The sequence below is a fragment of the Protopterus annectens genome, chromosome 1.part0 (assembly GCF_019279795.1).
Source record: "Protopterus annectens isolate FY-2018-M chromosome 1.part0, PAN1.0, whole genome shotgun sequence".
NCBI lineage: Eukaryota > Metazoa > Chordata > Ceratodontiformes > Protopteridae > Protopterus > Protopterus annectens.
In genome coordinates, this window is record NC_056725.1 from 1,575,904,631 (window position 1) to 1,575,930,434 (window position 25,804).

The window sequence follows — 25,804 nt, forward strand, 5'->3', positions numbered from 1 at the left end:
AAATGCCTAGTAGCTAAGGTGGAGCCTAGGGTTGCAGGTATATGATATGACAGTGCAACACCATAGTGGGGTTAGCAATGCCCATGCAGATGGGCTCCCAAGACAAAGAATGAGGTAATGTATTCCCATATATGGTCATCTCTTTCAAGCAACATTTCTCAAGGGTCACTTGAAAAAATTAGCTTGAGTCTTTGAGGAGGAGGTGGAAAGGTGTGACAACAGGAGATACTGTCAGCCCAGTTAGCTTGAATTTTGTAAATAATTATATGTCACTGGTAAATATTGAAAGGATTTGTGAAAGATGGTTGTGTTACAAATGTATCAGAACTGTATGTCATGTGTATATCAAACTGCTTGTACAGACATGTGTGTTGAAAAGGGTATTTACACAATATTGTGTTTAAAATGAAACCAGAAAAGGGTATTTGCAAGATGCTTGTGTTTAAAATGAAAGCACAGTGTGGCCTACTGGAAAAGAACAGAAATGTACATGCATTATTGCAACTGTCTAAATGTATATATATATTCTAATAGTGGAAAGTGGAGCACAGGAGGTTATCTTCAGTCCAGCAATTTTTTGGAAAATAGCTGAAATTAAATTACTTTAAATTAAATTACTTTATATGCTACACAATAAAATCTTCCTGTATTGTCTTTGGAGTGAACTAATTACTATCTCTGAAAGCATAAAGGAATGCAATTGTTTTATGACTTCCAGCCTCTGCCAAAGATCTGAGGTCTATATATTTTTACAGGTAGATGCCAAATACTGTCAGCTTCCAGTAGTGAGAGTTTCACCTGGGAACTAGAGTGAGATGACAAGAAATTATGTCATTGTGCAAGTTATCCCAGTAGTAATATTTGAGATATTAATTTGAGAAGTCTCTTAGTGAGACAGAGCATTCTCCATTCTGTCTTGGACCTGACAACATCTAGAAGATCCACTCACCAAATCTGCCTTGCTCTGTTAGTAAGTTCTTAGGTTATAGTAATTCTCTTAGATACAGTCAGGAATATAGTAAAGCTTAGTTTAGATATTTTTCTTTATTTACTTGAGACTGTCCTGCAATGTTGTTTTAAATGTTTCCTGTAGTTTTGACCTCTGATGTCATTGTGAATATATATTTAGTATTGTCTTGTTCTTTTATTATGTATTATTAAATATATTTAAACCCTTCATTGTGATCTGTGTAGAGATATTTCAGTTTTGGGAGTACTTGCATATTTACTTGTTGACACTGTGTGGGCCACTCCTAACAGCTTTGCTCTTGGTCAAATTACCTTTTGTATTAAGATTAATATTATACAGTAAGATTGGACACATTTTGTTAAGGGCCTTAAAGTAGCTGATAAGGAGTTGACTAGTGGCAGTTGTAACTACCTTATAGTCTGGGCAGAAGGGGGGCATAGCTAGCAAACCTGTGCCACCATTTCCCAGGTGTGTGTGTGTGTGTGTGTGTGTGTGTGTGTGTGTGTGTGTGTGTGTGTGTGTGTGTGTGTGTGTGTGTGTGTGTGTGTAAATCAAACCTCAAAGAGTGTGTGTGATTGGACAGAGAGGGTGCTGGAGGTCTTAGCCTGGTCACTTGGTTGAGATCTCAACTCTATAGTTGTGCCAGTAGGGAGTCTTATTGGGAATCTGGAGAAAGAATGAGAAACCAGCCCCAGATGACTGTGATCTCTGTGTGCTCTTAACATAAATTGCACTTGATGCAGAGAGCTGCATCCAGAAATAATGTGTGTGTGTGTGTGTGTGTGTGTGTGTGTGTGTGTGTGTGTGTGTGTGTGTGTGTGTGTGTGTGTGCTTGCTATCCATCCATTGTACATCCCCCACTGGTGCCAGTGGTGAGAATTGAGGCTCCTTGATTACTGGTCCAGTGGAGGGTCATCACATATTGGTTGGCAGTGGTGGGGCATCACAGAACTTGAAGTGTGATCTTTAGGAAAGAAAAGGAAAGGAAAGGAACAGATTGCATAGAAATAAATGGACATCATGGGGACAATATATACAAAAAAATATTCTGCGGAGGAGTGAGGTTAAATGGAAGGCATGATTTGAGCAATTTTATGTAATGGACTGGTGATAGCTATAAACAAGAACATATGTGGTGTATAATTTATGCAACTGGATACATGTTAATATGGTTTGTTTTCTTTTATATTAGTATATATTTGCCTATGTCTTAAGTTACAATTTAATAAAAGTGTTAAAAAAATATTCAAACATTATGTGCATCTTGATGTTATTTCCCTTGCAAGTTAGAACAAACAGCCACAAACTCTTGGGCAAGTCTCATATTTCACTTAGTACAGAGGCTTCCAAATGCAACCTCAAATCCAGTCTACTCAACCAGTCTAACTTTCACTGGCCTTTCTCAGCAACTTTGGTACATTTTGCTCTAAATGTAAAATCCACAAGCCCTAAATGTCCCTAAATGTCTCTGATTTTAACCATTTCCCCTAACTGTATATCTAGGCTATAAGTGTCCTTACTTTCTATTGTGGGACAAAAATCACAAAATTAACAATAATGTTCCAAAACTCCAGTAACCACATTGAACCCATTATTTTGTTCATTGAGAGGACTGGTATTATCTTAACAGAGCTCTTGAGATTACATGTTAATTTCCTGAACCTTTTAACCAAACCTCCACAAGAAGGAGATATCATCCAACTAATGAATGACCTTGGGGTTATGATTATGAGCTATTTTGAATTTATGTGTAAGACTGATGAATGTTTAAAAATGTGCACAGTGCTCACCCATGAACAATCAATATGACCCTGTCAATACAGTAGTCCCACAATGAACCCTAAAGGGACCAGTCACTCCTTTTTGATTAGGCCTAGTCTGGATTTCCAGTGAATCTTTGTCCCTTCCTACTTTTAATATTTACATCATCATCAAAGAGTCAGTTTCACCCTTTATGTAACTCACTGCTGTACTGCTATTAATAGAGGATTCTTCAGTAGTTGACAAATGGTAAGTCACCTGGAATTTGCCTGTTTTTCCCTTGGGAGCTAAATTCAGTAGAAACTCATGAACTCTATTAAGGACATAGCCCTGTAGGAGGCATATTATCCTCAATGTAGCTTTCACTTTACCACATAGCTATAAAATAATCTTCTTCTGCTGAACTAATTCCACAGTAGGGCACAGCCACATTAGACTCTCTTCTATGGAAAATAATGGAAGTCTTGTTGTAAAATAACTCCCAAGTTCATTGTCTATAACCTTAAAGTGCTTCCCTTACAGACACAAGGTATAGTGTTTGATGTTTAAAAGGGATATTGGCTAAGCTTAAAATGGCCGAGAAGGGCAGTTAGCCTAGCACTAAACTATGAACCTAGGATGGCCAGCTCACACGGTGCAACTGGTTTGTGCTCTGCCCACTGTAGTGGTAAGAATCATTACTTATCTCTCCCTACGATTTTTTTTCCCTGCCATCTTCCCCTTCTGTTCCTGACAAGATGTCTGCCCATCACTATGCTACCTGTTGGAAATATCAACCTAAGAAAACCTCCTCCTTTCCATTACATCAAAGCAAGTAACAAATATAGTGGAATGCCATAGACATCTGCTACACACATTTTGATTCTTCTTAAAATTTTTAAAAATTGTATAGTCGCCTACACTGAGACAGAAAAACATCAACAAGTTAGACAATGGTGAACTATATATATATATTCATGCGGATGACATAAGAGTGGCAAGTTGATGGCCAGTGCTTGAAAAGTATGATTCCAATATGTTTTCTGAAAGGCAAATTGGACTTTGTTGCAATAGTTAGCTACATAACAATATCTTGTATACCCCACCTCAGGCTTTCAGTTTTATCCTTTATGTCTTTGAACCTTTGACTATATTATTTGTAGATATTCAAAGGCCAATGCATCTTATGACCATTCACAACTTTCCATTTCCCTCCAACAGGCCACACATTTATTTCTCCAGGAAGGTGATAATCAAACCTGGAATAAATTTGTGGATACCCATCTGGCGATCAAGTTTATGCTTCTGTGTTCCAGATTTCCCATAATTAGGTACATGAGATAATATGTGTAGTTAATCATCAACTACCATAGTACAAGAGCCAGATTAGGCTACTTTAATACCAATAATGCCATATGACACAAAAACATTTTGACCCACATGTGCCATAAGACTAGGAAACACGTTGACTCATGTGTCCCATATCTTCACTTTACTTTTATATATTTTCACCTACTTCATAGCCACAAAAGTTGTCATCACATTCTTTGCCCTTGTATCAGACTTTTTCACATATAGATCTTTATGGAAAAGTAAAATATATTTACATATCCTTCTCTTTGCATTTTGAGGGAGGGTGAGGAATGTCACCACATAATGGCTGTTTTCCCCATTCCAGTAATTGTTTCTCTTTGCCTTTGAGTTTCTGATGGAACTTGATGTACCTTGACTAGGTGTGCCACCTTGGTCACCTTGCATATGCAGCACGTTATAAATAACCATTGATTAACTGCAGCATTATGCCCTTTCATCCTATGCAATAACCTCACCCTATCCAGCTCAGACAATAAACACATCTAAGGTATCTATCATGTCTAAGTGTTGCTGTTCAGTTGTTCATCTAGGATTTATTCCAGTTACTCACTGTTGTCACCATGTTTACTCATTTTTCCATGGGTACACTGTTCTGTTGTAGAATTTCTTCTGTCCAGGGTCCTTTGTGTTACCAAATCTTCTAGTCATATGCTAGCTGGCTGCAGACCTACAAAAACTCTTCAGGCCAGACATAATGAATCTTTCAGATCTAGAAAACAAAAGAGTTCCATTATAATCACCTTAATCTGATTGCTGAACATATCATGCATGTGTCATTAGGTTCCAGGTACCTTGCCTTTTCTTAATTTTCACTTTACTTGTTAGTTTCTGCGAAATTATAGGAAAATGGCAAATCACTGACTGTCTTCTTGGTTTACAATAGCTGGCTTCAGGCTCAGTTATTTTCATGATCTGGCCTAAATCCCCTTTCTGGCTGCATTACCATTATCATTTATTTTTACATCAGCAAATGTTTCCACGAAGTGTTATATTCTGTGCGCTATTCATAAGTTTCAGTATTAGTCATGGCCTTATGTATTGTTACCTACACTTACACCCTTAGCTACACCTGGGGCTGCATCTTCAACATACAATAAATAATGGTTGTCTCCTTTTTTATTTCCCATGGGTCACAACTAGCATGAGACCCTAAATGCTAACAGTAAGGCTCAAACTATATGGTATAAACAAAAGGCCTCACCATGCATCCCCATTTAGACTAAATAATTAATAAGCATAGGTCCATTCACACATCAATTGCCTATACTGGGTGTTTTATAGGCATGCACTGTTGTGTAGCATACTCTTGAATATGCATCATTTAGAAAAATAGTAGAGGGGGTACCTAAAATGCAATAAAAGATTGACTACATGGTGTAGACATCTCTGTTTGAATCTGTTGCTGTATAATCAGATACACAGCTAGTGCCATTACAAACTTACTATAACTTCTACATTTAATTACATGTTTAATCCATCTGTAAACCACATGTCTGCTGAGAAAATGCTTGACTGTATGTCTGAGAAAGGAAGAAGATAGCAAATTAGATCTATTCGTTCAATACTCCAAATCAAATTTCATTTTTGAACTTACTGTAAATAAGCCATGATGATAAACTTAATTTTAATCTGCAATTAAACTATTAACATTAGTTGCTCAGTCCTGCATTAGACAGGGGCTGACTACATGGCCTGAACCCCAATTAGTAAAGATCATCACCTGCACACATTGTTACCACTTCTATGAAAGTGTTAGTAACTTATTTCAAAGGTATGCTTGAAAAATGTCCTGTAATTCATAATTCAGTAATAAGCAAGAACTTTGAAAAGCAAGGTTATAAAGAATAAAAGTCCCCATACACAGTCCAGAAACTCATTAGCTAATAACTAAAGGCATGCAGTAATCCCCTTTTTGTAACAAATACTTATGAAACAGTAACTTCCTAAAAACAACTAGCCTTAAAAGAGAAAATTTGTATAACATTTTAAAACAGTATTTTAACTACATTTTGTGGCCCCCTCTGACCTCATGTTTACTGGCTCAGCCCCCAGTATCCATTATCCACACCAGGTTTGCCAGCTACTCTTCACCCCTCCGGACTTACTCCATTATTGCTGGGGATGGTTGTGGATTGTGAGGGTGCCATGGTGGCTTGGCTTTTCTGTGTTTCCATCTGGGGTAGATTTTTTTTATGACCTACTCACTCCTTTTCACTCCCCCATGCATGTTGATTATATCTGGGGCAACTCCCCTATTTGGACCATGTCTCCCTATAGAGATCATATCAACAAGCACCCTCCCACCTTGGATGGACATGCCCATCTCTTTCCTGTCATTCCATCAGTCACCTGAGCCACTAATCAAACCCAGGTCAGTTGGGCTGTAGTCAGGGCTTTATCCCATTATGCTACCAGAACAGCCTTATCTGCATTTCTTTAATCCAGGTGCATTCTCAGCACACAAAGCAACAGTAATTTCAAACTACAAAGATTTCATTAATCTCCTGGGAAAACTGTAGCCTATATGAAGTCCAAACAATTATTTGAAATTGGTTATAGGAAACAAGTCCCAAAAGATCACTTACTTTCTTTTAAAAGTATAAGGACTTATGTAATACTAAATCATTTCACAAATAAATCATTTTTGGCCTCACTTGACAAGACTGACCAGCAATATATACTTCTGGGGATCAGCTATATTGAAAGTTGTAGAATAAGTAACTATTCCTTAATAAATGAAAGTTTTATAGTTAATTTAACTGCTTATAGTCTCTGAAGACATTTAATAATACACTCCCCAAGAGTCCACATTTATATGTATTATTCGCCAATAAAAGTCATCTAACTTAAAAAAAATACCAATGAACTAGATATTTTAATTTCAAGAGGGATTCCTTTCCACATTCTTGGTATCATCCTTGACATAAATTGATCTCTTTTTTTTAGTTTTATTTCTTCTTATTACATAGTTTGGACAGCTATCATGTAAATTCCTTACATTTCTTACTGGAGTCTGACTAATCACGACAATATACTGTATAGTCTCACAAACTTCAATCTTTCAGAGTGTATCAAATGATTTATATACCTGATTCATTTTGTAAATCATCTTTGTTTTATTCTGTGACATGTATGCTGAATTATTTACAATACAAAGGGAAATATTGCATTCCATCATTGGCTTGATCATAGAAATAAATAAATTTTCAGCAACTTAAAACATCCCTTGTCTCTAGTGTACTTCATATAAGGCTAGGTAGTCTTAAGGCCTTCATTTTAATTTCATGATAATTTTGCGTGAAAGGTAAATTTCTTCTACCATAGCACCTAAATCTTTCACAAAGTCTACTACTTCTAATACATTATTATTCATCATTATCTAAAAATATTTGTATTTACCAAATATAAGAATGTTACCTTTCTTATAATTAAACTGCATTCCTAATTTACTTGCCTATTTCTTCATTTCATTAAGATATACATTCAAAGTACCTACATCATGTTTATTACCGATCTCAGCCAAAATCTTGCAGCCATCTGTTTTGTCTCTAGTGTACTTCATATAAAGCTAGGTTGTCTTAACGCCTTCATTTTAATTTCATGAACATTTTGCATGAAAGGTAAATTTCTTTTACTATAGCACCTAAATCTTTTACAAAGTCTACTATTTCTAATACATTATTATTCATCATTATCTAAAAATATTTGTATTTACCAAATATAAGAGTGTTACCTTTCTTATAATTAAACTGCATTCCTAATTTACTTGCCTATTTTTTCATTTCATTAAGATATACATTCAAAGTACCTACATCATGTTTATTACCGATCTCAGCCAAAATCTTACAGCCATCTGTTTACTTCACAGTCAAGAACTCATGGGAGTATGGCATTGAAGAGAATACAAGATTGATAAGTGTTAGCCCTAACACAGACCCCTGTGATACTCTCCTAGAAGAGTCTTCATACCTAATTGATTACTCATTAAAAGCATACATTATTAATACTGGGAAAGCCAATTAGTTGCCGAATCTACTGTATAAGAATTCACTTGCAAATTTGGTAGACATCTTACACTATAATTGTGTTTTGACGTATTAAATGCCTTTTGTTATGTCCAAACTACAACACACAATTTACCTTCATACAACAATTTAGGTACTTGACCATAAAATTTTACTTGTCTTATGAAAACAGATTGACTTGTAGGAAACCATATTGTCTTTTGTTAAGTACAGGACAATATATCCAAAATACTTGTAGTCTGTTATTTGTTAAACAATACTCCAAGCACTTCCCTGTGATTGATCTTAAACTTATAGAGCAGTAGTTTGTCTTTAAGGTCTTACAGAAAGAACTGCAAGAATACATGTGCCTCCAATACATTGGGCTGCTTAAACAGTATAGCCCTATACACTACCTCAGTCCTTTAACTACATACCGAAGTGGAGTAAAATAAAAAGATAAAAAGTTCTAATAAAGTGTCCAGTAGCAGTTATAGGTTCATAGATTAGTACTAGGCTATCTGCCCTTGTGAGCCATTTTAAGCCTAGCCAATTATCCCCTGTGAGATCCAAACCCTGTACCTTGTGTTTATAAGGCAAACACCTTAACCATTAGGCCATTCTCCCAATTTTTAGCAAAGCTTGATAATGCTGACTTCACTTTCACTAATCTGTTCTCAGCCCATTGCTATGGTAACTCGTCACATAAATGAGTTTTTAATGGCCCGTTTAAAAAAAAAAATAAAACTTCTGCCCTGCATGTTCCATCCTCAAACTTATATAAATAAAATCCAGGTCTCAAAATATAGGTGAAAGGGAAAAATTCAGAGCATTAAAATCTCATCAATGTAGTGAGTTATGGCTTGATAAGTTTTTGCTGTGATGAGCCATAGGGTATCCAGCCTCTAGTTTGGATGAAGTAGAAACAAAAATTAAAAACTTAATCATAGAATTTATTTTGAATCTAATGGCAATCAACACTGGAAAGGTATTAAGTTGATCTTCAGTGAAATTCTATAAGTGTGAGAGAATGCATACTCTCCAGTGTGGCATAATTGCTACTAAAAGAAATGAGTCATAAACTCCAGGAATATTAAGAAAAACAGCTTCAGACTCATAAAAATTACATTTATGTTTTAAAGTGACACTGAAGAACAGTCCTGCGTACTTTTCAGAGATGAAGATGATGTATCTTAATGCCATACACTATGCTATATATATTGCAATACATCATTTGTTTGGTAAAAGAGCCATACAGCAATAGGATAATGAATAAAACCATAATCACATAAAAATACTATGAGTACTGACAGAAATAGGAGTTTAGTAAAGCAGAATTTATCTGATGTGGCATAAAAAAGGAGATAACATAAATTTACTTCTCTTAAATTAAGTTTTTAATTCAGTTCAAAAGCAATTTAATTCTTTTAAACATAATTTTCATTTCATTTCCAGTATCACATTGCACCTAAGGCATAATTCCAAAGCCTACCTAACAATGTGGAACAATGGGGAATTAAAATGGAATTTCAGTTATGCAACTAAGAATGCTTACATCTTGTTTGAGCTATTTGGAATATGCCTGCTTTGTTGGTTGATAATATCATACTACACTTAAGCAAAAACTTGTTTAGTACTAAGATCAAAATTTCTGAAAGAACAGTAAAAAGCATAGCTCAATAGATACATTCAAACTTTGTATAATTGACACAGCTTAGGAATAACATTTGTCTGTTGTGAAAGTCAGGAAAGGAACAAACTGGTTTTAGTACATTGTCAAATTAACTTTATTAAACAGAAGAAATTATATGTGTCAGAATATTTCATAGCAAATCAGTGAAGCTAGGGACTACCTTATCAATACAAATATATAAGAGTGAGTAGAAGTTAGAGGTGTTGCATGTCTCTTTTATTCAAATGAGACACTGAGGCCAGGGTTGGTCTTAGGTCAAGTGGTGCCCTAGGCAAAAGGGCTCCACAGCACCCCCCACACCACCTGGTGCCCCAATCCTGGTCTATTTACACCATCCAGTTTACTGGAAAAGTGCCCCTGCTAGTGCTGCACCCTAGGTCTCTGCCTAGTTGGCATATGCATAAGGCCGGCTATGACTGAGGCACTGTGATGGGTTCAGGTTGTTTACTGTACATAAAGACATCAGGAGCTGGAACATGTATTCAAGCTAACTGACTGTCTCATTACTTCAAACACACTCCCATGTGCATCTCCATTCATGCCTACATTCACTCTGGCTGACTACACAAAATATTACTGATCTTGCATGTGTTCAGTAACTTATATGCATGTGCTACCTAGCTACAGTGGCTGAAGAGGTACAATACACACAATGATCTACATCCTCACACTTTGATTTGTTCAACATACAATAGGAGAACAAGATATTTTTAACAAGCTAGACATCACATTAACAACTAGCAACAAATGAATTCAAGTCCAAGTTGATGTGCATTTTGAAATGGGTTAGGAAATTCTACCCAATCTGGTCACATAAAGAGGGTTTAGCAACAGAGACAGTCTCTGGGGATTCTTTCGCAATTGGTAATTCAGGGGATACATCAGGATTCCTTGAAGAAAGTGCACTGTCCTCTGGAATTTGAACAAGTGTAGAGTCACACTGAGAAATAATCTCTGACTCATAAACAGGAACTGTATCGGCAGTTTACCAGCTTCCACCACACTTAACTACGAACAATGTCACAGTCCATAGAACTCAATGACGTAAAATAAAACTTCTTCATTCGAACAGAAAGTAAGTGCTTTCACCATCAGGCTTCTTCAGACTTCAACGTTCACATACATAATTAGTTTTAAATAGTAATACCATATGAATAAAATAAATGATGTCAGTATTTTGTATTAGCTGTTAAAGTAACAGGAAACATAAGAATTTCCGATACATAACATGCCCGAACAAATGCATAGAGATCTAATCATATTGATCATATAAATGACTAAACCACTGTTACTAGGTGCATGTATCTAATCATATAGAATTATTTAAAAATTTTTTAAAAACTTTTTTAAAAGTTTTACTAGAATACATGAACCATCTGTTAAACTTATTCTAAGAACATATATAAAACTGTATTAAATCATCTGAAAAACTTCCTATCTAATTACTAATTATGTATGTGAACGTTGAAGTCTGAAGAAGGCTGATGGTGAAAGCGCTTACTTTCTGTTCGAATAAAGAAGCTTTATTTTACGTCATTGAGTTCTATGGACTGTGACATTGTTCGTAGTTAAGTGTGGTGGAAGCTGGTAAACTGCCGATACAGTTCCTGTTTATGAGTCAGAGTTTATGTACTTATTGCTGTTTTGCTACAGGAACGTATCTCCCATTGTGGGTACTTTTTTACTATTGTTGACACTGAGAAATAATGTTTCTGGCACAGGCAATCTGCTGCATCACTGGTTCAGAGACTGGCAATTAAGTGTCTTTGATTTCTCCTGAAATCCATTCTGTTAGATTATATGATGTAAGATCTCAGTTCTTCGTGAAGATTTTTGGCAATACTTACTCAGTCATATCCTTTAGATGTTTGCATTCTCACAATCTCTCCCTGTCTTAATAGTCTTAAGAGGTTTGCTGGACTTAACACAGTACGACTTTTGTAACTGAGGTTTTCTTGAAAGTTGAGCCTTTTCCATTCTGTTGTTCTTTACATTTGGTACAAACAATTGTTTACCAATCGATAAAGTTGTTCTTGTCTGTCTGGACTTTAATCTCTGAGCAGGTGAACCAAGCAAGTTATCTGAAGGAATGTTTCTGAGATTAGGTAGGTTAAGAAAAACATCAGTACCATCTCTCTTGAAATTCTCCAACAAGTGTTTCATACTTTCAACTGAACACTCAGCTAATCCACTGGGCTGTGGATACTGAGGAGTACTAGTAATATAGACAAAGTCCCAAGACTCAGCAATTTTCTTGAATTGCTGACTTGTAAACTGTGCACCATTGTCAGATACAACTTTTTGCGGACTACCATGAACAGAAAAAAGTTGCTTCAGTTTCATAATGACAGTGCTGGAAATTAAGTTAGGAAGAAGGTACATTTCAAACCAATTCAAATAAGAGTCTACTAACACTGAGTAATGCTGACCATTTCATTTGAAAATATCAGTAGCAACTGTCAACCATGGTAGTTCAGGAATCTGGTTTAGCTGAAGTGATTTTTTGTTGCTGCAATTTATTGCTTTTGCAAATTGAACATGCTAGAGATTCCTTCTGTAAATCATTTGACATAGAAGGCCAACATACTATGCCTCTTGCCCTTATTTTGGCTGAATCAGTACCCTGGTAACCATGATGCAAAATGTTGATATATTCCAGTTGTAATGCTGAAGGAATTACCACTTTAGGACCTTTCATGATGATTCCATCTTCCATCATGATGAGCTCATCTCCTTAGAGAAAATACTTCTGTATGCCAAGTGGTAAACTAGTTTGCCAGTCTGGCCATGATTGACTGATGAAATGCTACAGCTTCTGGAGACTTGGGTCTGAGGCTGTATGATTTCTGAGTTCATTAAGACATGACAAGGTATGTTTTCTGACTTCCATGACTTCGAAGTCTGCTTTCTCATTTTCATGCTGTTCTGTTGTTTGTCTGGATGCTCTTGACATCAGCAAGGTATAGGACTTTTCCTTTTGTATAGGCAATATTGAAATTGCACTTGTAGGTATTGGCTTCTTTAGAATTGCCACTAAAGGTTGGTGATCTGTCCCAGTTTGAACAGGTTTGCCATGAATATAAGCATTCAGTTTCAAACATGTAAACACTACTGCCAAAAGCTCTTTTTCAATTTGTGTATACTGCATTTCAGTTTGGGTTAAAGTTCTGGATGCATAGTCTACTGGTTTACCTTCTTGATGACATGCTGCACCAAGACCATACTTTGAAGCATCACATGAAAGAGTTACAGGTTTGTGAACATCATAATATCCCAAAGTGGATGGACTGGCAATTTTCTGTTTCAGAATGTCAAATGCTTTTTGGTGTTGTTCCAACCAGGACCATTTTACATTTGTGTGTGTCAACTCACATAATGGTGCTGAAAAACTCAGGTCTGGGATGAACTTTCCTAAATAGTTAACCATACCAAGAAAACATTGTAACGATGTGACATTTTCTGGAACTGCCATCTTAAGAATTGCTGCTTGCTTAGACAGATCTTGTTGGAAGCCAGAAGTGATAAACAAATGACCCCATAAGTAATTTCTTTTAATTTGAATTTATACTTTTGAGGATTCAGTTTAAGATTTACTTCACATGCATGGTCAAAAACTTTCCAGAGATTTCTAGTTTGTCTTCACTATTGACCCTGACGATAATGTTGTCTACTATGATAGCACATGGACAACCTGAAAAAATCTGGCCCATCACACATTGAAATACTTCACTGGCAGAATTTATCCCAAATGTCATTCTCACCAAATGGTGTACTGAAAGTGGTTAACAATGAAGATTTATGATCCAATAATTTTTGTCAAAAAGAACTTTTTGAATCTAAGACTGAAAAACAAGTGGCATTTAGCATGAGACCGGCTACTTCTCCTACTATGCACATCGGATGATGAGGACATTTAAGCACTTTGTTTACGTTTCTTGGATCTATACATATTCAGATATCATCTGAGCTTTTCTTATGAGAAACAAACATAAAGGATACCCATTCAGTTGGTTCTTTTACTGGATTAAGGACACCTAAATTCACCATTTTGTCAAGCTCTGCTTTTACTTTGCTCTGTATTGCTACTGGAACCTTCCTTGCTGGTCTGACAGCTGGGCTTACTTCATCGTTTAACTTCAAGAAATATGTGATTGGAAGTTTGCCAAGCTCATCTTTGAAAATATCAGCATATTCACTGAAAATATTCTGTGTAAAACTATCATGGTTGTTGTTCAGACTTATATGGTGGACCTCTTTATTAAATAAAATCAGTCTCATTCTCAAACTGTCTTTGAGGCCTAACAATGACTTCATGTGTCTTTTGACTATGTAAAACTGCAGGTCATAGCTGCTCCCGGCAGAATGGAGAACTACTGGATCATCAGTTTGAATCTCTTCACCACCATAAGCAACTAGTTTTGCACACTTTGCTGAATAAAGTTTCTCACCAGCTTTTACTTTGGCAAAAATTTGTGCTGATATAACATTGCACTTGCATCTAGTGTCTACTTTAAGTTCTACAGGTTTCCCATTAATATGTACAGTACAAAATATTTCACTTTTTGCCGCCAACTGATAATCTACTGTGTTAACGGTTTCTTCAATCACAGAGACATCATCAACATAGAAAGTTTGCTCACAGCTCTCTGTCTGATCTACTTCCTACTTTGGATGCTCTCTTTTAATAAAAGTATGTGCCACCTTAGACTTGCAAAGCCTTTTGAAATGATTCCACTTTTTACATTTATGACACTGCTGACCAAAAGATAAAAACTTCTCTCATTTAGGTGCATGACTGCCTCCACAATTATGACAATTACCAATAAGGTTGTTTGTTGCGGCCCCATTTGATTTATAGTTAAGGTTACATGAAGCACTACTTCTCAGTTTATATTTCTGTTTGCACCCAACCTTATGTTGCACCGTATCAACATTCGCACTGGCAGACACTGCATGCATGTTTTTCTCATTCATAAGCATATTCATATGCTTCTCCATAAGCTCATATATTTGACAATTCTGTGTGGCTTTGCTCAATGTTAAATCACTGTCACGAAGCAAAATCTTTCTCACTACATCATTACTACATTATTAACACCATACACAAGCCTGTCTTTCATCAACTCATCTTATAGACTTAAAATCACCAAATTTGTATGTTTTAGCTTTATTTCACAAGTTGGTAATATATGCTGCTATAGTATCACCAGGCTTTTTAAAGTATCACCAGGCTTTTTATTTCTTGGGTAAAATATGTGCCTCTCCATTGTAGTATTTGTTTGACGGTGCACATTTACATTTAAGCACACAAGGTCTTCCTGTGTTTTAGCCTGCATCACAATATGGCAGCTCACCCCTTCCCTGCATACATGGTAGGTGCATACATCAAATGAACGTTCCTTCTCAATGGCTTCTGAGCCAGCTAAATTAAGAAGTATAAATGCTTTTTACGTGCGTCTTTATCAGGAAATTCAGTCTGTATGAAAATATCATATTCTTGCTCATACCCTGACCAGTTCTCAACAATATTATTATCAGACACAAGTGTCCAAGTCTGCAAAATCCCTCTGTCATAACAACAAAATTTGTTTAAATATAAGCATGGACCAGGTACTTGTAATTATGCTCAAATGTACAACAATCTCTCTGAGAAAAGGCTTGATTTTAACACTGCAAACACTGTGAACATTCTGAATACTTTGGATACTTCGAAAAGTTTTGTGAAAAGTAGTACATTGCTAAAAATACTTGCCATTTTAGCCTTTTCATACATTTTAACAATTTGGAAATTATTTCAAACACTTCTGTATTTACTTCAAATACTTTTATCAGTATGTCACAATTTTGGATATTTTGTTTATCTCAGTAATTATTCTGAATGTTTTGAATGCTTCACCAAATAAGTAGTGACTGAAAAATCATTTTAACAAATTTAAATACCTTTGAAAAACTGCTGACTTGTTTGTGAGTTAGTTTTTGCATATTCCTCCACTTCTAACTTCATGCCTCTTGGTTTGTGAGTTGCTTTATTTTGCATCCCATTCTGACACCATGTCACATGTCTCATATTCAGATGAGACACTGAGGAACTTTGATGGGTTCAAGTTGTTTATTTCACATAAACACATCAGGATCTGTAACTGGAACGTGTTCAAGCTAACTGACTGTCTCTTAACTTCAGACACACTTGCATGTGCATCTCATTTCATCCCTGCATTCACTCTGGCTGACTACACAAAATGGCGCTGATCTTGCATGTGCTCAGTAACTTATATGCACATGGTATCTAGCTACAGTGGCTGACTAGGTACAATACACACAATGATCTACGAGAGGCTTAGGTAGTGGCTTTGGCAATGGGATCCTTTAAGTTTATAGATTCATAGATGTGCACTATGTTAATGAAAACTGGGGCCTATTTAAGCCTAGCCATGCATCCTAAATCTCTGACAAGTTCTGGTACCCTTTGTATTGTTAGAAGGGGCTTTGAAGAGTAACAATAATACACAAGAAGGTGTCTCTCCAACAGGTCTTATTTATATCACAGGCATGGTTTAAATCTTTAGAATGGGTAATTCTGGTGCTGTTGGTTTTGTGGATATGCAGGATCCAATCAGTGTGGGTTCCAACAACTCCTTATATGCCAGGCATAAACCTTCCATCTACCCCTTGCTGGAGGCATAATACAGGGGTAGGGCTTGGAGGCAGTCTGCATAGGACATGTTATTTATGCCCAGTATTCTTTAAATGAGAAACCTCTGTGGATATGGCAATTGTTGTAGGAGCAAGGCTAGGTACATATTAAAGGGGGTATAGTACTCAGTGATAGATCTGACAAGTGCCAAATACAATGGGACAATAATGTCCTTGTAGATAGGTGGCATATCTTTGTTTGTAAGTTCACAGATTCATAGACTGTTACTAGGTTAACAACCTGGAGGGGGGGCTTTCTAAGCTTAGCCAACTTTGCCCGAAAGAATAATGATGTCCTGTATCCAAATAAGACATTGAGGTTTAGGCATTTATAAGCTACCTCTGCCCAGAAGTGACATGGGTGCCAGGCTCGGTGTTAAACTTTGGTAAGAGGGCTTTTTTTTTCTTAGGTTCTTACTAGGCAGTCATTTGCATGCCTAGTCAAGGAACAGTGAGCGACCACAGGTGAGAATCAAACCCTCTGTCTTCTGCCTGTGAGTCAAACATCATAACCATTGTGCCAACCCTTAACCATTAAAGAGTGGTTTATAGGTGAATACTAGGCTAACTGCCCTGAAGGGCTGTTTTAAGCCAACCCAGTAACTCAAGGTCAGAATCAAACTCTGTATTTTTTGTCTGCTAGGTAAATACATTAACCATTATGCAAAGCCTATAATCCAACAACCAGGACTGAAGCAAGCAAAGCAGCACTCGACAGGTAAACAACAAATAAAACTCAAATTTTAATGGTTAAGCGCTTTTCGTTTGACAAAATGCTCAAACTTCATCAGACAACACATATTCCCTATTCAAATGAATTATATACTGTTCCTAATTCACAAATCAATTAAACAATTGAAACAGTTAAAATCATCAAAGCTGAAGAGCACATTTAAAAAGACATACTCCTTTACAAAACCACCTTCAACTACAACATAAGCTTTATGCAAAGCCTACGCTATAAGTTTATGCTAGGCTAACTGCCCTTGTGCACCATTTTAAGCCTAGACAATTATCTCCTTTGAGAATCAAACCCTACATCTTGTGCCTGTAGAGTAGGCACCTTAACCATTATATCAACTGCACCAAGGTGAGAATCAAATATTGTACCTTGAGTCTGTGAGTTAGACACATTAACCATTATACCAAGTTGTGCAACATAGAATGACTTCCTCACTACTGTAGACATGTAATGGTCGAAGGTTATCTATGGGTGCTCTCAAGTCCCTGACTAGTGAGTTGATTCTTAGTTAATACTGGGGTAATTAAAGGCATCCATAACTATGTTATTGGGTTGGGTGGTGACTGTCTCTAGTAATCTTAAATGCATGTTGTGGATTTCATGGGTCATAAAGGGAGGACATATAGCTTGCAAGAAGGTGGTATGGGATTTTGCCTATATTGATTTGAATGTGGAGAAATTCAAATGTATTATCTTTTTGACCAGACTTCAGCTATAGTTATCTTTAATGCGAATTGAGACACCTCCGCCTTTAGTCCCTGCCTATGTAGTAGCTGGTCCAAATTATACTTTTGCACTGTCGGGGTGCTCTCAGTGGCTTTAATCCATGTCTCAGAAACTGCACAGATTTCAGCGTTCTCTAGCATGAGAAGAACTTGTAGGGAGTGGAGGTTTTTTTTAGACTCCTAGCTTTGAGTAGTAGCACCTTTAGAATTTCATGAGTTTGATTTGGTATTTCGGATGGGTTATCACTTTACTTATTCTGACATTAAATTTACAGCTAGGATTCTGGTTGTACGTACACACTACTAAAAACTCAGAATCTTGTGCTGCAGGGAAGGCCTTTATCAGAGTCTCTGACAGCCCCTGCTGTGGCCTTCTTTTCCTTCCTACTTTTTCTCTCCCATTCTTACCCATTCTTTACTTTCCATTGTAATGCTGAGTTGCAGCTGAAGAGCTGAATAGAGTCCCCAGCTTGGATCACCATAATGTATTCACTCCATCTCTTCTCCCCATAGATATCTCTTGACATTCATTTACCCTCACATTACCAGTCTGACCCTCATTTCAATCACACTCACAACAACAGGTAACTCATCTTTACTGTTTCTGGACAGTAGGTGGAAGGATACTGACAATGAGAGGTTGTTTTGCAGACATTCACTGTTTTTTTTTTCCTTTTCATTTTTGGATATACTTGTGGCATCAATGCAATATGAGTGACACAAAATAATATTAATGTGTGCTTACAAGAAACAGAATTAGATAATCCAGTTTTAACGTGAGTGTTGATTTTTACTATTTTGAAATGACATACTGTTGAGATCTGACATAGCACTGAAAGCTGAATAAGTCCACCATTTAATGCCATTTGACACAGTTAAAGAATATGTACACTGAAAATGGAACCTGCTAGCTCTAGCAAAGTTAAAAAAGCAGTTAAAAGCTTTATGTCGCAAAATATTTTGCTCATGCCAACAAATGACTTTTACAATAAATACAGATGACTTGCACGCTTCCCCTTTGAAATGTCAGAACTTGAAATGCCAAGTGATGACAAGATGAAAAAACAGATCAAAAACCCAGGAGAAGAGCAAATATTGAACAATGCTCTTTGCCTTTTAACTTTTTTTTTTTTTTGCAGGAGGGCAAGTTCACACAACCCCCAAACATATATATACCAATTCTAAGACCGCCATACATTGGAGAAAAGGGGATATTCCAAGAAATGGCCATCTTAGCTCATTACAGCCAGGTGGGACTTCCAGGTGTTTCTGCAGTTACATCCCACTGGCACCTATAGGCATCAAATATGGTTTGTTCATATTTGCATTAATAATTTCAAAATCATGCTACATACAAAGTATTACACTATTTCATCCTACGGCTTGCACAATGACAAACACAATTGTTTTGATATTTGATCTCTTTCTGGTGCAGGTAAAGACATCTTCATTGCAATTCATATTATATTTATTTATACTGTCATAAATTACATTTTTTAAAATATCTCAACAACCAAGTAACACCGACAGAGCTGTTTAGCCTCACATGAAAGCTCTCAACTGGATGAACAAATGCTACTGCTAATATCAGTATATCTGTGTAATATGCCTGGTTGCAGAGTATTGTAAGCTGTTTACAAAATATTATAAATTGAACAGTTGCTGACTTTACTGTGACTTATAAAATCCAGTTTAAGACCCTAAATCTAAAGAATACTACCACTATAAAATAGCTTGTGCTGAAGAGTTTGCCAGTTTCACTTCTCTAGTAACTCCTGTGGTTCCAGAGATATGAACATCTGTTAGAAATATGAGGATAACATTTGATTCTATCAATAAGCTTAGGCCCCATCCATTGTAAGTTATAGTGGCAACTTCCAGAGCTCCATTAGAGGGGAATGAGCTACTATAGGTAAGTACGTTTTTTCAGCTATTCATTCTCTGTATTTTGGGACTTGCTGTAGAAGGGTCCTGACATTTCAAATGGTTACTGACCAAGACTGGTTTCATGAGCACAGGAAATGTATGATTTTATACTTCTCGTTGTCTATGCAGGTAGAGTCGAATAATATTAATATTAGATTAGCCAGTCTATGTAGCCTGTGACTCTTAAGGGAAATAGTTTAAGAGATAATAAAAAATGATCTTAGTTTATGTTACTACTGTAGTAAACAGATTAAAATTGTAAAAGTCTGTATTTTTTAGAATAAATCAGAGGTAGCAGCTTGTAAATGCCTACAAGATTTCATCTAGATTTTTAAAGATGATCATATAATAAGCATTTGCTTGTACAGGCATTGTTTTCTTTGAACACATATCCAATAGGTTTAATGGTAGAATGCAGGATTAACTGAAAGACAGGCAACTAGTAAATTTCCCACCATTTCCTTATCCTGCCTGCCTCTATCCAAAATATGATGGTGAACAACTACCATGGGAATGTAAGGCTAGGCTTCTTAAGATCCCCACAAATCACTAGCCTAGTAAGTACTTATGAATCTATTACAGTTAGAACATGGGATTGGGGCAGCAAAAGGGTAGAAAAGAGTTAAGTAGGAAAATGAAATAAGGTAGATTTAGAAAGAAAAGTAGGGGAAAGGAGACAGAGAGAGAGAGAGGGGATGAGCAGGACTACTTAAAGGGCAAAAGTTTTAGGTTTCATTCTCTTTGGTGTGAGTATTTGTAACAACAAGGTACATTTGAGAGTGCCCTAGTGACTGATGAGAACCAGGCCTAGTCAGGTTGTGGGTTAGACTTCAGAGCGAAGATATGCTGCTTGGGATGGGTACATAGCTAGGTAGGTTTGGCAGGGAACATGTGGGATAGAATGCAGGATAAATTATTTTAGTGGAGGCAGTCAAATAATGAAGTGTAGTGGATCATGGGTGGTGGTAGCTGCAGATGTGTAGGTTGGGGTTTTGTAGATAGACTTTATGGAAGGAATTAGTTTATGTTATAAAATATACAACATGCACATAACCATAGATTTATCTATATCTGGGAAATCATATCATTTATACATTAAGGAAAGCATATAGAAGGGGTTCAGAAGTATTTTCTGTCTTGCCTTTCCTCTGTCAACCACACCCAAAAATATAGATAGATAGATAGATAGATAGATAGATAGATAGATAGATAGATAGATGGATAGATAGATGGATAGACAGATAGATAGATAGATAGATAGATAGATAGATAGATAGATAGATAGATAGATAGATAGACAGATTAAAAAATATAAATAAATAAATTAACAAATGTAGTAAGATGACAGAATGCACAAGTTGCTATATACCTTGTGAAGGTCTCCAAGGATATTCCTCCATGTAAAAGATACCTGGTAAACCAGAGACATAGCTGGCTCATCTGCTGCACAGAGCCATTCCATATGGCATCCTGGCAAAAAAAAAGGTCTGCGGTCTGACGGCTGATATTCCTGAAATGAATAAGCCAACCAGGTCCTGTTTCTCTGCCTACCCCACCACTCCTCAGCTGAGAAGAAATTAAAAAAAGAGGTATTTGATCAGCTAGCTTGTACTCCTGAAATACAGGAGCATATCAGGTACCATTTTCTTACCCTCCTTCTTCAGAAGTGAATCAATGAGGTGCAGGTTTCTGTATTTAAGTTCATGGCAGCCTTGGCTGCATTGTAGAGGGGGAGACTGGCCAGGTTTAGGATTAGGTCTTAGAAAATCGGGTGCTGGACTTTGTGTGTATAATGTCAGTGGTCCTAGAAAAAGACCACAAACAGTTTTTTTTCCTTTATTAGCCCACATCTTGATGAAAAGAGAAGCTCAGCATTGGCGGTGAGGGAATACTTGGTTGTGGTATGATGAGCATTTTAGGAAGATGAAGACGGTGGACAGGTCCCTCCGTTGAGAACGTAGGCGTGTAGGTACTTGGCCAGGAACTATAATAGATAGGGTAGGTGAGCTGCTGAAGTCTCAACAGGATGACAGAGTGAATAAGTCAAGCATTTATTTCAACACAATGATATAGTTAGCTAACATGCAGGTCTGCACATGCTTGTTCATATTTTGGCAACCTCCACAGTGTTATTGTGTTGGGAGAAAGAGTCTGTTTAAAGGAGTTGTGGTCACCTTGGTCTGTAGTGGGATAGTAGGGCAGTATCATCAGGAGTTGAAAGTGTTAGTGTAAAGGGTAATTTCAGAAGTTTTGTGGGGGAAGTTGCCCTTTTGCAGAGGGGCAAGGAGACTGGCCGCTGCACTCCCCATCAAGCTTGAGAATTTTAATGCACTGTTGGAGCATTAACCCTGTAAGGAAATAGTCCAAGTTTTAATATGTACTTTTTCACAAAGATTTTCTATTAAAACAGAAAAGAGATGTTGTGCGCAAGGTTGCAATAACTTGCAATTTATGCAGGGTAAAGAGGATATTGTTCAGGTGTTGTAAGATAATGAAGAGTGAGCAGGCATGGTTTATGTCCATATTTTTCTAAGAACTTAGGAATTCAGCTTTGAGTTTAGCTCCAATTCCAAGAAAAAAGAAACTGGATGAATATTGTTGATTCATTCCCTTTCTTTCTCTGAGAGTGTTTTGGTAAATTATTACATAAGTTAAGATGACTATGCTGGTACATGACCTTTGTCACTTGCAGCTAAACACATTGTTTATTTGTTTATTTTTATGTTGTCACAATTTTCATATTTGTCTAACTATATCAACAACCAAGAGACACAGACAGAACTGCTTAGTTTTGCATGAAATCTGACAGCTGGATGAACACAATGCTAATTGAGGTGATACAATAGTAGAGGAAAAAAAGATATCAAACTGAGTGATAATAAGAGCAAGTAGATGTTATTAATAATTAAATGGAATAGATGGGATTTGTGCTATGGATTAAAAGAGATATAATATGTCTGATATATGCTACATACTGTGTAAAAGCCTGTCATTACTGTATCTCGCACATTATACACAAAAATATGTCTCTTAATTATTTTTATGCATGAGCTTTGCACTAGTTTAATTCACTTATACACTGGGTATCAAGAACCCTGTCCCTGCATGATTCGTAGTTCTCCAGCCTACTCTTACACAGTGCATACCAAACTTTCACAGTGTATAACTACTTTTTAAATTCTGCCAGTGGTTTTGAAACAATGTCTATCTGAAATATAATACTGCAGTAAATTCCGGACAAAGTCAATATGTAATGATATATGGAGGTACTGCTCCTGCTATTAGGTTTTGTTCCTCATATGAAGAAGATGAGGAGGATGAATGAAGTAAAAATCTTTACTATTCAAATGTTTTAAAGGTCCAGATAAGACAATTTATATGCATTGGTTTTGTTAATGTGAGAAGAAAATGAATATTTAAGTATGTTTCATTAATGCATCTAGAGTTCAACATAATTAATATTATATAGCTGAACAAAATGCTTTACATGGTTTAGGAGAACCAAATTGTAAACAACAGAAAATGTGCCAGTTGGAACTTAAATAATATAGAAATATGTATTATATGCTTCCACCATGAGTGGACGAAATTAAACAAACCAAACATCAGAATCCCTGAACTGTATTCCTCCCAAAGAAAACATCTGAAAAACTCACCTGCACCCCCCATGTGAAGGGCAACCCCCCCCCCACATCCACCCAAACTTATATATATACTAACTCACAGTCGCACCAGCTCGAACAAGAAGGCAATCCTCCTGAAAAGGCCATCACTACTGACACAACTTGCCAACAGTTATTTCACATGAGGGAGGTCCTATCCGGTTGAATTTCAGGCAAATGACACCTGAGAATTCAACGTTCATCCACCTGTAGGCTACCTATTCTGTAATCTTTTTACATGTGAAAATTTATTAAATAGCATATACAACATTGTAAACATGCATAATATTTAACACATTTGGCAAAGAACTCATTTGTACTCTGAAAGTAAGTCACTCAAAACACGACAATTTTACAGAACTGAATTTTTATTGAAGTAAAATATATCTGTTATGGACTTCAATAACTAGGAAAAAAGATGCTTTACAGTTTAAATTGCATTTTGTACTTGTTTTCACAGTAACACTAAACTTGTCTCAGTGACTTTAGGCAATCTTGTAAACATGCACATAACAATGTGGATATGTACTTGAATTACATTTAAATGTTCATGAAAGAGAAGGACAGACAGAGAGAGAGAGAGAGAGAGAGAGAGAGAGAAATCATAGAGAGATCATATACATCAACTTTTAGTAACCAGCTCTTCTTTCTAAGTGCTGCATGTCAACAGGAAAATGCTTTTAAACTGCCTGAGAGACATACAGACAAATATTGCTATTAAGGGCAATAAAAAGCTGATGCTATGGAAACAGTAATTCTGAAGAATAGGTACCACTTTAAAACGTATCTGCAGTGAAGCATTCTGGATATAATTACATAAAATTCCAAATGATTTCTATCATTCTGGAAAATTTTCCATTAAAAACATACACAACAGTAATGGTAAGAAATTTGTTTAGAATAAATCAGAAACAGCAGCAAGAAGATACTTGAAAATGCTTAAGACACTTTCTTTGTCCAATAGACCAACAACCTACTGCATGCTTTTAAAAATAAATGTATTAATTTATTTATTTATTTTCTACTATACTTATTATAAAGTACTGGAGCTAGTTAACAAGCCGCAATCTGTTAAACTATCTTCGAATGTTACAGAGCTGAGTATTTCCAGAAAAAAGACTAATGCACAATCACATTTTTGGGATTTGAGAAACTGCAGGTTTGTATTCATTTTTCATTTTTATAGAACTAAGGTGGCAGTACTTTAATTAACATTAAAACTCCATTTGAAATGCTGTTTCACAGTGTATAAAATAAAACTCCCTGGCTCCTAGGTGGGAGATGGTAAGGTTCATATGCCAGCCCCATCTGATGAAGAGTGCATGGCAGGCAGCACATGGATCAAGGTTGCATGCTTTGCTCTGCCAAACTAAGGTCATATGATAGCCTTCATTTTTTTATTTTTTTTTTTTGTGTGCGCGTGTGTGTGTGTGTGGGGGGGGGGGGGTATAAGTATTTACAGAAGGAGGTGTAAAAGGCTTTTAACTCAGCAGGTGATCATGTCACCTGTTAGAGTAGGATAAAGGACAAAAATATAGCATTTCTTGATAGCTGTCTGGATGACAGCTGCCAGAACACAATCCACTGTTATCCCTTAATGGGAAGCCCATGGGTCTGATCATGACAGGGGGAAAGGAGACTTTCAGAAGGTATAGGAGGCAAGGGAAAAAGTATATTAGTAAAAGCCAGCATATAAATTAACCAAATCTAGAACACTCTTAAGTAAGTCAACACACACACACACACACACACACACACACACACACACACACACACACACACACACACACACACACACACACACACACAAAAAAACATACATCCACAGTTCACCAAAGACAGAGGGCAGGATTTATGGTTTTGTTATGAAACTGACTTCCTAAAAGATGACATGCCAAAATGATGAAAAAAATGCCTGAAATTCAAGAGTGAAAAACTAATTTTTACTTGTGTTTTTGCAAGGAGGCAAGTAGCCCTGCACCCTGAGGAAAAATACACCGGGAGGGCACCCACAAACTTATATATACCAATTTCACAGTCGCATAAACTCAAAGAAGGGAGAAATCTCCCAAAACAAGTGAATCATTGTTGGTGCAAACTTAGAAACTGTACTGGCAATGGTTTATAGTGAGAAACAACATTCAGTGAAACTGTACTGGCAATGGTTGCCACGAGAAACAACATTCAGTGTTATGCCATTCATCTTTTTTTTTTTCACAACACTAATGCTTAAGTAATTTCTTCTCAAGCTTGTGTAGGAGAGCCAGAATTTATG